The sequence below is a fragment of the Melanerpes formicivorus genome, unplaced genomic scaffold (assembly GCF_026170545.1).
Source record: "Melanerpes formicivorus ecotype bairdi unplaced genomic scaffold, bMelFor1.0.p_v2 SCAF_31, whole genome shotgun sequence".
In the NCBI taxonomy this organism is placed as follows: Eukaryota; Metazoa; Chordata; class Aves; order Piciformes; family Picidae; genus Melanerpes; species Melanerpes formicivorus.
The window spans coordinates 1,040,492-1,054,239 of record NW_027142383.1 but is presented as its reverse complement, the minus strand read 5'-3'; positions in this window follow the sequence as shown (position 1 = coordinate 1,054,239).

The following is a 13,748-nucleotide window of genomic DNA, read 5'->3' as shown; positions in this document are numbered from 1 at the left end:
CTTCTGCCTCTTCTTTGGGCAGCAGCTCTCTCTGTGCTGGGCTTTCTGCCAAGGCTTCGGCCTTCAAACTGACAAACCTGATAAGGCCTGTATTAACTCCTTTCCAATTAACACAAACTGCTTCTAGTTTTTTTTTCCTCTTTCTCTCTTTTCTAACCTGCTCTGGGGAAGAGGGGGAGAGAGGGGGAAAGCGGAGGTGGGGAACCCCCTCAGAAAGGGGGGGGGGGGAACTCTCATTTCTGTGTTACTCTGTTGTATATCTTTGTATATATTGTAAATATTGTAAATTTGTATATATTCCCCTGCATACCCTACATTGCTTTGTAAATATAAAGCTCCACTGCTTTGCTAATTCAGCTTGTGAGGTTTTTTTCCCTTTCCCTTCAATTTTCTTTCCCTTTACCTTACAAGGGGGAAGGGAGGAGGCTTCTTGGCCTTACCCTTCCAACCCACCACACACCTCCCCGTGCCCCAACCGAGGACCAAACCCCCTCTCCAAGCCGAGCTTAGGCCTGACTCTCCCCCTCCCCCCCCTGCAGAAGGTTCGCCACTCCAAGCTGGCCGAGGCGGTGGAGAAGGCCATCGAGGAGAAGAAATTCCTGGGGGGGACGGAGCCCAGCGCGGTGGAGATGTGCTACCCTCCCATCATCCAGAGCGGCGGCAACTACAGCCTCAAGTTCAGCATGGTCAGGTGAGAGCAGTCCTCGCTAGGCCCGGCCTGGGCCCGGCCTAACCTCCGGCCACCTCACCCCGGGGCCCAGCCTAGGCCCAGAGCGGCTCCAGGAGGTCCAATTCAGCCCCAAAGTGGTTCCAGGAGGTCCAATTCAGCCCCAAAGTAGCTCCAGGAGGTCAAATTGAGGCCTAGTTCGGGCCCAGAGCGTCTGAGGAGGTTTAGTCCAGGCTTAACTTAAGCCTGGCTTAAGTTTGAGCCAGCTCCAGGAGGCTCGGACTAGGCCCAAAGCTGCTCCAGGAGGTCCAATTCAGGCCTAGTTTGGACCCAGAGCATCTTAGGAGCTTTAGTCCAGGCCTAACTTAGGCTCAGCTTAAGTTCGAGCCAGCTCCAGGAGGCTCAGCCTAGGCCCAAAGTGGTTCCAGGAGGTCCAATTCAGGCCCAACTTCGGCCCAAACCACCTCTCCGAGCCCCAACCTAGGCCCAAACTACCTCCCCAAGCCCAGCTTAGGCCTGAGTTAGGCCCAACTAAGACCAAACCTATACCCAAGCTTGGCCCAAACCACCTCCCCAAGCCCCAAGCTAGGCCCAAACCACCTCCCGAAGCCCAGCTTAGGCCTGATTTAGACCCAACTTAGTCCAACTTAGACCCAACCTAGGCCCAAACCTCCTCCCCAAGCCCCAGCTTAGGCCCAAACCTCCTCCCCAAGCCCCAGTATAGGCCCAAACTTCCTCCCCAAGCCCAGCTTAGGCCTGATTTAGGCCCAACTAAGACCCAACCTAGGCCCAAACCACCTCCCCATGCCCCAAGTTAGGCCCAAACCTCCTTCCCAAGCCCCATCTTAGGCCCAAACCCCCTCCCCAAGGCCAGCCTGGGCCCGACTGAGGCCTGTGCCTGCGCTGCAGCGAGAAGAACCACATGCACTTCGGGGCCATCACCTGCGCCATGGGCATCCGCTACAAGTCCTACTGCTCCAACCTGGTCAGGACCCTGCTGGTGGACCCCCCCCAGGAGGTGCAGGACCACTACAGCTTCCTGCTGCAGCTGCAGGAGGAGATGCTCAAGGAGATGAAGCAAGGTGAGGAGCTCCTGGGGGGGGTGTGGGAGAGGTCCTGGGGGAGATTGGAGAGGTCCTGGAGGAGGTTGGAGAGGTCCTGGAGGAGGTTGGAGAGGTCCTGGGGGTGGTTGGAGAGGTCCTGGAGGTTCTAGAGGGGGTTCTAGAGGTTCTTGGAGGTCCTGGAGGAGGTTCTAGAGGTTCTAGAGCAGATTTCATAGGTTCTTGGTGGACCTGGAGGAGGTTCTGGAGGTCCTAGAGGAGGTTCTGGAGGCTCTTGGAGGTCCTAGAGGAGGTTCAAGAGGTCCTGAAGGAGGTTCTGGAGGTCCTAGAGGAGGTTCTTGAGGTCCTGAAGGAGCTTCTGGAGGTCCTAGAGGAGGTTCTTGAGGTCCTGAAGGAGGTTCTGGAGGTCCCATAGGAGGTTCAAGAGGTCCTCAAGGAGGTTCTGGAGGTCCTAGAGGAGGTTCTTGAGGTCCTGAAGGAGCTTCTGGAGGTCCTAGAGGAGGTTCTTGAGGTCCTGAAGGAGGTTCTGGAGGTCCCATAGAGGTTCAAGAGGTCCTCAAGGAGGTTCAAGAGGTCCTGGAGGAGGTTCTTGAGATTCTAGAGGAGGTTCTGGAGGTCCTAGAGCAGGTTCTAGATGGTTCTTGAGGGTCTTGGAGGTCCTGGAGGAGGCTTTGGAGGTCCTAGAGGAGGTTCTTGAGGTGGTTCTGGAGGTTCTAGAGGAGGTTCTAGAGGTGGTTCTGGAGGTTCTAGAGGAGGTTCTTGAGGGTCTTGGAGGTCGTAGAGGAGGTTCTGGAGGTCGTAGAGGAGGTTCTTGATGGTTCAAGAGGTTCTTGGAGGTCCTGGAGGAGGTTCTGGAGGTCCTGGAGGAGGTTCAAGAGGTCCTGGAGGAGGTTCTGGAGGTTCTTGGAGGAGGTTCTGGAGGTTCTAGTGGAGGTTCTAGAGGCTCTTGGAGGGCCTGGAAGAGGTTCTGGAGGTCCTAGAGGAGGTTCTGGAGGTTCTAGAGATCCTAGAGGGGGTTCAAGGGGTTCTAGAGCATGTTCTGGAGGTCCTAGAGGAGGTCCTAGAGGTTCTTGGAGGACCTGGAGGTGGTTCTGGAGGTTCTAGAGGAGGTTCTTGATGGTTCTTGAGGGTCTTGGAGGACCTGGAGGAGCTTCAAGGGGTTCTAGAGCAGGTTCTGGAGGTTCTAGGAGGTCCTTGAGGCCCTGGAGAAGGTTCAGGAGCTCCCAGAAGACCTTTTTACCCCTTTGGGCCCTCAAGGTGACACCAAAGGCCCTCAAAGTGGCCACCAAGGAGCTCCAAGTGACCACAGGGAGCTCAGGAGGGACCCCGGGGAGGTCGCCTCTTGCCTCCGCCGTATGTTGCCTCGCCGCTCCACAGCGGGCCTCTTCTTCCTTCTCTGCCAGCCACTGTCAAGGAAGGAGGACAGAGTTAGGCCTCAGTAGTGCCAGTTGCTCCCCGCCTGAGGGAAAGAGGGATGCCTCCAGCCCCGCAGGCAGCTCCTCATGGGCACCCCCCGGCCAGCTACCCGCCCGCAGACACCCCCAGCTCTGCAAAGTCTTCCCGCTTTTGCTCGACTCACCCAAGCGGCGCACGGCACACTTCCGGTTGGGACCGCAGACGGGCGCCGCAGCAGATGCCCTGGGCAATGGAGCTGGGCATGCAACGCAGCGGCCAGAGCGGCTGCACGACCCTGCTTACAGGGGGCTGGAGCCGCCGCTGGCATTTCAAAGCACCCGGGATGCCAGGGCACTGACTGGGCCCTGACTTACAGGGCGGCCCTGGTCCCAAAAGGCCCACGGAGGCTCCTTCTCTCCACTTCAGGGGCATCTTCACCCACACCCCGCTAGCCGGGGGGGGTGCCCCACATAGGCTGCCAGCTAAGCGCAAAGGCACTCGGACCCCGACCCCTCTTACGGGCGGGTCGAAACCCAGGGAGCTGAGAGCTTGGCCTGGCCCCGCAGCTACAGGAAGACAGCAGCCAGGCAGTGGGGCATCACGGCCAAAGGCCGGGGGGCTGTGGCCCCAGCCCCGAAGACGGGGTGGGGTGGGGGAGAACAACACGCTAAGATAACCCACACACTCCCTGGCCCCATGCCTCTGAAAGGCCGGGACCAGATCTACCCCCCCTGATTACAGGGGGGGTCCCTCCTTGAACCTCCCGCCGGACACCGGCAACACACTTCCCTGCCTACAGGGCGGTCGCTCTCGGCCCGGCACTCCCAAAAAGCCCCACGGAGAGCCATGGGCTCTGGCCTGCGCCCACTTACGGGCTGGCCCTCCTGGCTGCAGCACAACACCACCTCTTCAGGAGCCCAGGGACTGACCTCAACCCTCTAAGGGTTTGTTCCTGTTAGCTGCCAAAAGCAGCCTCCCCAGCCCTGCTTACAGGGACCTTGGGCTGCTGCTGGGGACAGAAGGGGACAGAACGGCACAGGAGGCTCCATAACTCGTCACGCAGGCCCCGAGTACGGGGCTGTTAATCTGACAGGGTGCCAAGGGAACAGGCTGCCATGAAGGCAGAGACCCAGGCCCTGAACTACAGGGGGGTCACCTTGCCGCAAGACGACTTAAGCGGCTTCGCTGTGTCCATCCAATCAAAGGAGGGGCAAGCCGAGCTCCCACCCCACTCGAGGCCTCCAAGGAGACTGCCATGGAACCGCCCAGAGCCCCTCTTTCCCTCCTGGGAAGCCTAAGCAGAGAATCCCATAAAAAAAAAAAAAAAAAAAAAGAGAAGGGGCGAAACCTGTGGCTCGGCGTTTTCGATCCCCTTCAACAACATCTTCCTCTGATACTGCCAGCGACGGCTCGGACTTGGGAGATGAGAGGTCCGACGCTGGGAACCCAGACAGCGGCAACTCTGTCCTGCAACTCCTCTTGGAAAAGATGGAGCACCTGCACGCTCGCGATCATGGCATTTTTGCACCCCCACCCCGCCACGAGCCCCGGCCGCCCCGATGGTGGCCCCCACCACCCCGGCAGCGCTCAGCCCGGCAGCCCTCAGCCCGGCGGCGCCGACCCCAACCGCGCCCCACCCTCCGGCAGCTCTCCTGGCGACGCATCCCGCGACCCCCCACCATGGCCCCCGCGAGTACCAGCGGCTCCGATCAAGCGGCATCGACCAACGCACCGCCGACAACAGCAGCCACCCCCACGGCAGCGGCAGGAACGGCCCTAGCGGCCCCTTCCCCCCGGCAGTTTCAGCTGCGCTACACCCCCCCTCCGCCTCAGAGAGCCTTCAGGCCCCCCTGCTGCTCCCTCTATGAAATGTATCTACATCTGTAGTGTTCTGAGCGGCCCAGGAGAGACCTCACAGTTACAGAAGTGTGAGAAACTGGTTATAATATTTGGCTTTCGCAAGGGGAATTACTGGGGACCGGGCGGGGCCGATCGTTATGCCTGGATCGTTCTGTATTGTGTGGACTATTGGGAGAGAAAGGGGAGGTGACAACAGGTCTAAACACTAGCCAGGTCAAAAGTGCACATTTTATCTGTCCTGATGGAGAGGGGTGGGAGCGTGCTGGGGACTATATGAATATGTACGGTTTAATATATTAATATGTCTGTTTGCCGTCTATATCAGTTCACCTCGTGTTGTGAGGGTGCGCCTCTAGCAAGCTCACTCTGCGCCCAGCGCTGTGTTGCCTTTATTTTATAATAAACTGGTTATAAATGTTCAGCAGTGAGTTCGTTTGTCTCTCCATCAGGACAGACAAAACCTGCACTTTTGACCTCCCCATCCCCTCTCAATGCCACTCAGTGCCCCCCAGGTGCCTCCCAGTGCCCCCCAACCCCCTCTCAATGACTCCCAGGTCCCCCCCAGTGCCCCCAACCCCCTCTTGCAGTTCCCATTTGCAGCCTACGATAGATCTGAAACCAAAACAGCCCAGTCCCCCCCCACCCCCTCCCAGTAGCTTTCAGTCCCTCCCAGTGCTCCCAACCCCCTCCCAGTCCCCCCCAATCCCCTCTCAATGGCTCCCAGTGCCCCCAGACCCCCTCCCAGTGCCCCCCAGGTCCCCCACAGTCCTCCCCAATCCCCTCCCCAGTCCCCCCCCAATGCCACTCAGTGCCCCCAAACCCCCTCCTGGTGCCCCCCAAGTTGCTCCCAGTCCATCTCAGCCCCCCCAACCCCCTTCCCAGTGCCCCCCAGTGCCTCCCAATCCCCCCAAACCCCCTCCCAGTGCCCCCCACATCACTCCCAGTCCCTCCTCACCCTTCTTCAGCCTGTGCTGGTTCTTGCTGTTGATCACCAGGGAGCTCTCTCGGAACTCGATGCCCATGGCGAACCTGGAGGGGGGGGAGGAGAGGGGGAGAAGGCCTCAGGAGGGAGCGGAGAGGCTCCCACAGGTCTTCCTCTTGCTCTTCCTCCTCCTCCTCTTCCTCACCCCAGGTTCTTGGTGAGCTTGGGCAGCAGCTCAGGCCGCTGCTTGCACGCCGCCTCCAGCACTGCCGCGTAGACCTCGCACAGCCGCCGGCCTGGGGGGGGGAAAGGGGAGAGGGAGCTGCTGGTGGCCACCTGGAGCTCCTTAGTGGCCACCTTGAGCTCTTGGTGGCCACTTGGAGCTCCTTGGTGGCCACTTTGAGCTCTTTGTGGCCACCCTGAGGGCCTTGAGGTCCACAGCAACCTCCCCCGGGGTCCCTCCTGAGCTCCCTGTGGCCACTTGGAGCTGCTTGGTGGCCACCCTGAGGTCTTTGTGGCCACCTTGAGGTCTTTGTGGCCACCTTGAGCTCCTCTGTGGCCACCCTGAGGGCCTCGAGGTCCACAGCGACCTAGTGACTCAAAAAAAAAAAATCAAAAGCAAGTACATAGTTTCATAGTTTCATAGTTTCATTCAGGGTTGGAAGGGACCACAAGGATCATCTAGTTCCAACCCCCCTGCCATGGGCAGGGACACCCCACACTAGATCAGGCTGGACAGAGCCTCATCCAGCCTGCTCTTAAACACCCCCAGGGACGGGGCCTCGACCACCTCCCTGGACAACGCATTCCAGGGTTTCACCACTCTCATGGTGAAGAACCTCCTCCTCACATCCAGCCTGAATCTCCCCACCTCCAGCTTCATTCCATTCCCCCTAGTCCTATCACTACCTGATATCCTGAGAAGTCCTTCCCCAGCCTTCCTGTAGGCCCCTTTCAGATACTGGAAGGCGACAATTAGGTCACCTCGGAGCCTTCTCTTCTGCAGACTGAACAGCCCCAACTCCTTCAGTCTGTCCTCATAGGAGAGGTGCTCCAGCCCTCTGATCATCCTTGTGGCCCTTCTCTGGACACGTTCCAGCACCTCCACATCCCTCTTGTAATAGGGGCTCCAGAACTGGACACAGTACTCCAGGTGGGGTCTCACCAGGGCTGAGTAGAGGGGGAGGATCACCTCCCTCGACCTGCTAGCCACACTTCTCCTGATGCAGCCCAGGATCTGATTGGCTTTGCGGGCTGCAAGTGCACACTGAGAGCTCATGTTGAGCTTTTTGTCCACCAGCACCCCCAAGTCTGTCTCCTCAGGGCTACTTTCCAGCCAGTCACTGCCCAGCCTGGATTTGTGCCTGGGATTGCCTCGACCCAGATGCAGGACCCTGCACTTGCTCTTATTGAACTTCATGAGGTTGGCCTGTGCCCACCTCTCCAGCCTGTCAAGGTCCCTCTGGATGGCCTCCCTTCCCTCCAGCGTGTCTGCTGCACCACACAGCTTGGTGTCATCAGCAAACTTGCTGAGGGTGCACTCAATGCCGCTGTCCATGTCCCCCACAAAGATGTCGAATAAGACAGGTCCCAGGACTGATCCCTGAGGGACTCCGCTTGTCACTGGCCTCCACTGGGACATGGAGCCATTGACAGCCACTCTTTGGGTGCGGCCATCAAGCCAGTTCCTTATCCATCTAGTGGTCCACCCATCAAACCCATGTGTCACCAGTTTGGAGACCAGGATGTGGTGTGGGACAGTGTCGAAGGCTTTGCTCAGATCACACATGATCACACACTGAAGCTTATAGAGGTGTCCTGGGCTTTTGCCACTCAGATGCAGCTTCAGAGAGATTCACAGACATAGATCAAACCAATACAACAGCAAACTTCAAATATTTTTAACCTACAAAACTGTTAACATGTTAACATCTTTATAACAAGCAAAGGATTTCATAGAATAAGAGAATGGTCCAGGCTGGAAGGGACCTCCAAAGCTCATCCAGTCCAATCCCCTGCAGTCAGCAGGGACATCTCCACTAGATCAGGTTGCCCAGAACCCTGTCCAGCCTCACCTTGAATATGTCCAGGGACGGGGCCTCAACCACCTCCCTGGGCAACTTGTTGAAGTGTTCCACCACCCTCATGGTGCAGAACTTCTTCCTAACATCCAATCTAAATCTGCTCTTCTCTAGTTTGAAGTTATTGCCCTTTGTCCTGTCCTTGCAGGCCTTTGCAAACAGTCTCTCCCCATCCTTCCTGTAGCCCCCTTCAGGTGCTGCAAGGCTGCACTTAGGTCTCCCCAGATTCTTCTCTTCCCCAGGCTGAACAGCTCCAGCTTCCTCAGCCTGTCCTCATAGCAGAGGTGCTCCAACCTCTGACCATTTTCCTGGCCCTCCTCTGAACCCACTCCATCGCAGGAACACATAGAACTACTTTTGTCATGCTAAATTCCTGTAATAGAAGGTTTCTTTTTAAGGCTACGCAATGAATGTGAAACACAATCTGTCCTACTACACTCCTGATTCAGAATCCAGCTTTGTCAAATTCAAAACCTTGCACATCAACATGGTGCATGTGCAGCACAGAAAGCATGTGCAGCAGGCTTACAAAGTTATAATTCCATATTTTTTCTCTTGCTAAATACAACATACTTCCCATCAATCCTAAATAAAATCTTTTATGCTAAGATCAGACATTACTCTGTGTAAGGAAAAGCTGCTGAAATTCAGCCCTGCCTCATGCATCTATTAACAACACCTCACAAATCTCAGAAGAAATGCCAAAAAGGCAGCTTTCTCCTGTCAAGTCTATAGGCAATGCTGATTCCTAATAGAAAAAGACACTGAGCATCCTGTTCCAAAGCAATTCAGTGAATGAAGAGATCATTTGCCTGTCCATGATCACAGCAGACTTAGCACTTGTTAGCTGCCATCTTTTGGAAGTCATTCAGTCACATTAACCACATGCTTCAAGGGCATCCTCAAATCTTGGCCAGACATAGCTAGAAGTGAAACTATTTACAAAATTTTCTGTAGTAATTCAGTGCAGGTTCCCTGGCATGTAAAGGTAATGTAATGCTAAACTGGGAGCAGGTGTTTGTGGAGGAAGAGGGAATGTTCAAACCAACATCATTGGTGCCTCAGGCATCTGTAAAGATAGATCTTCAAAACATTTCAACCACATTGACAGCAATGCACTTGCTCTACATGGCTTCCGTCTTACAGAACCATTAAGGTTTCTGATCCAGTCCAAAATATTTGACTTTGTTTCACAACAAACTGTTAAACATCTTGCTCATGAAAATGTGTTTGCCTGTATAGGAAGAGCTCTCAGCTAAAGTTCTTGCACATAAGAACTTAAGTATCATAGTAGTAGTATCAGTCAGGGTTGGAAGGGACCACAAGGATCATCTAGTTCCAACCCCCTTGCCATGGGCAGGGACACCCCACACTAGATCAGGCTGGCCAGGGCCTCGTCCAGCCTGGGCTTAAACACCTCCAGGGACGGGGCCCCAACCACCTCCCTGGACAACCCATTGCAGGGCTTCACCACTCTCATGGGGAAGAACTTCCTCCTCACTTCCAGCCTGAATCTCCCCACCTCCAGCTTCATTCCATTCCCCCTAGTCCTATCACTACCTGAGATCCTGAGCAGTCCCTCCCCAGCCTTCTTGTAGCCCCCTTCAGATACTGGAAGGCCACAATGAGGTCACCTGGGAGCCTTCTCTTCTCCAGACTGAACAGCCCCGACTCCTTCAGTCTGTCCTCATAGGAGAGGTGCTCCAGCCCTCTGCTCATCTTCGTGGCCCTTCTCTGGACATGCTCCAGCAGGACACAAAGACGGGTGTTGTTTCAGAATTAAGCAAGAGGTATCATCCATTTCTTTGAGAAAATCTCTTGCCAAAATGTACAGGAACTCAACTATTAGACTGCTATGTGCTTAGCCAATACTGATCACCTACACAGCTGAGCACAGATAACGAACACATTAAAAAGCAGCAAAGAATAGCTACTAGCCTTCACTAACCAATGCAAATAGTCCTGAAATATATAAAACAAGTGCTATCATAAGTATTATTCACATTGGACATTTGTTTGGAATCTTCTACCTTTTTTTTTCCCTCTTCTTCTTCTTTTTTAAAAAAATCTGGTAAAATGTCCCCCCTAGAAGTACAGCCTGAAAGCTTAACCCCTGCCATAGCTGGTGCCCGAGGCTCACCACCCGGCTGCATTTCAAAAGCAGCTACAGAACACAATCAAGAATCAATATGAAATCACTGAAAATATTTAACGAACTGCAGATCTAATTGGTAGCAAAGTCAGCTGCAGAGATTGACCAATATTTCTTATTTTAAGATTCTCTACTATATTGTGCCAGAATTTAATTGCAGGGATGGAATGCCAAACGCCTTTGAAAACCACCAGCAATCTGCGAGGAAGACTGAGAATTACATTGCTTCAGGTGTTTTAAATTCTGAAACCCTTTTATTTCAGAAATGTTACTACTAAGTTTCAGCAGAGAAGCACTGACAACCGTATCCGTGTCAAACCCACCTTCATTCATCTCCTTGTGTTCCCCTGATACAAAGCAACCTTTACTAATATCACTGAAGAGCCTTCTCCCTTCTAGACCCTGCCTCAGTCAGTTCACAGCCCAGACAATATTTGCTTACTGATTCCAAAGTTTTCTCCTTTCCATGTAGGTCAGGTGTGGGATGTATGCTTCCCTCTCTGAATACACTTTCCAACTGCTCTGCAAACAAAATTAGTGATATATTATGAGGATTTCCTCTCATTACTGCATACACCCAAATGACTACACAGGCCCAGTTTAACCTCCACCATGGATCCACTGCATGGAAAAAAACCCAAACAACAAAGGACCATGGGGTGATTATGCATGCCTAAATCTTTGGGCACAGGAACCAGAAAACAATACCCAACTCCCTTTAAAAAGTACCTAAGCTCTCCTTTGCTGTATCTGACAGTCACCAACTAGGATACAATTCTCCTTTGTTTTATTTTTTTTCCTGCAGTATTTCAGCACAGTATAGTGTTTGGTTTGGTTTGTTTCAGTTATTTTTTCTGTTTTCTAAGGTAAGAGAACATTTGTACCTTTCCAGTTTGCAGGCAAGGCAAATCACAGTGGTGTGGTGAAGCGCAGATGATATTGTCTAGCAAAGACATAAACCTGAATCTCTCTACACTCTCCATGTTCCTCCTAGCCTGACCAAGTAAGTTCATCACAACACAGACCCTACACCATTCAACGCTTTCACCTTTGGTGGTCCCTTCCAATGTCCAGTTGCACTGGACACTAGGAAGCAGCTGGCAGCAGCTGATGCACCTTTGAACCATCCTCATGCATGCTGTCACTGGATAGCAGAGAAGAGATCAGCACCTCCCTCTCCACTTCCCCTGATCAAGAAGCTGTAGAGGGCAAAAACTCCATTGTCACCAAGTTTTTTAACAATTTGCTGAAATAATTTCCCAGACTAATACACAAATCATAGAATAACAGAATGATATGTGTTGAAAGAAACCTTAGAGATCATCTAATTCCACCACCACCACCCCCCACCACCCTCCCACTCCCCGGGCAGGGACACCTTCCCTGAATACCTCCAAAGAGGGAGCATCCATAACCTCCTGGGGCAACCTGCTCCAGTGTCTCACCACCCTCACTGCAGAGAATTTACTTCTATTATCCAGTCTAACTCTACCCTCCTCCAGCTTAAATGTAAAAGAAGTGCTCCCAGCATCCTTCAGATTCTGGATGGCTGCTATAAGGTCTCCATGGAGATTTCTCTTCTCCAAGGCTGAACAGCCCCCATCTCCTGCAGCCTGTCCCCATATGGGGCAGATGTTTTTCAACATCAACTGTAGCCTAAAATTCAAATGGAAAACCAAAGGTAGATATCAGGTTTAGAAGTGAAAATTCAAGAAAACTCCCTTCCCAAATATGACCAGAAACCAGGAAGAAAAATAAGGGTCCTTCCCTAAACGGCATCTGGATTAAACTCCGAGTACTGCAAAATTCCTGTCTGGGAAAAAAGCTTGCACAACACTTGGGATGACTATTGTTTTTGTTTTTTTTTTTAAAAACCTAACTTTTCTTTTTCAGCTCCTAACAATTAACATCTTGTGAAAATTAAGACACACTTGAAACCAATTATTAAAAATGATTGCCATTCATAAGGGCAAAGTATTACCAAGAGACAATGCAGAAGATAAAATAGCTCACTTGAAGGGAATGGAAAATTATTGAATATCTATGTAAAAATAAGGACTAATTAGGGCACCCTAATGAGGGTGGAGGTCAAGAGTATGGGGTTGCACTTCTGAGACAATTCGAATAGAAGCAAAACATTGTTGGGGTAAAACCTAAAGGGAAAAGCCTAGCACCAAATAGCATTTGCCATCTGATCTAACTTCTGGAGACAGTCAAAATGATCCTTAGAATTCTGCCCTACTTCTTTCCTCTGCTGTGATACAGGGTGGTCCACACTGCTGCAAAATGCTTGATTTCGAGATTGATCAAAACTAATGAAAACATTGTTGGGGCAAAACCCAAAGGGAAAAGCCTAGCACCAAATTGCATTTGCCATCTGATCTAACTTCTGGAGACAGACAGAATGATCCGTAGAATTTATCCCTACCTCTTTCCTCTGAAGAGATACAGGGTGGTGTACACTGCTGCAAAATGCTTGATTTCGAGATTGATCGAAACTAATGAAAACATTGTTGGGGCAAAACCTAAAGGGAAAAGCCTAGCACCAAAATGCATTTGCCATCGGATCTAACTTCGGGAGGCTGTCAAAATGAGTATTTGAATTCTGCCCCAACACTTTCCTCTGCTGAGATACATGCTTTAATCTACAGCTGCATACAGCACTTCTGAGACATTCGAATAGAAGCAAAACATTGTTGGGGTAAAACCTAAAGGGAACGGCCTAGCACCATATTGCATTTGCCATCTGATCTAACTTCTGGAGGCAGTCAAAAAGAGTATTTGAATTCTGCCCCAATACTTTCCTCAGCTGAGATACATGCGTTAATATGCACCTGCATAAAGCACTTCTGAGTCATTTTGAATGGAAGCAAAACATTCCTGGGGTAAAACCTAAAGGGAAAAGCCAAGCACCAAATTGCATTTGCCATCTGACCTAACTTCTGGAGACAGTCAAAATGATCCTTAGAATTATTCCCTACCTCTTTCCTCTGCTGAGATACAGGGTTGCCCACACTGCAGTAAAATGCGTGATTTCGTGAGTGATCGAAACTAATGAAAACATGGTAGGGGCAAAACCTAAAGGGAAAGGCCTAGCACCAAATTGCATTTGCCATCTGATCTAACTTCAGGAGACACTCAAAATGAGTATTTGAATTCAGCCCTAACACTTTCCTCTGCTGAGATACATGCTTTAATCTGCAGCTGCATACAGCACTTCCGAGACAATTCGAATAGAAGCAAAACATTCTTGGGGTAAAACCTAAAGGGAAAAGCCTAGCACCACATTGCATTTGCCATCGGATCTAACTTCTGGAGGCCGTCAAAATGAGTATTTGAATTCAGCCCTAACACTTTCCTCTGCTGAGATACATGAATTAATCTGCAGCTGCATACAGCACTTGTGAGACAATTCGAATAGAAGCAAAACATTCTTGGGGTAATACCTAAAGGGAAAAGCCTAGCACCAAATTGCATTTGCCATCTGATCTAACTTCTGCAGACAGTCAAAATGATCCTTAGAATTCTTCCCTACCTCTTTCCTCTGCTGAAGTACAAGGTGGTCCACACTGCTGTAAAATGCTTGATTTCGAGAGTGATCGAAACTAAT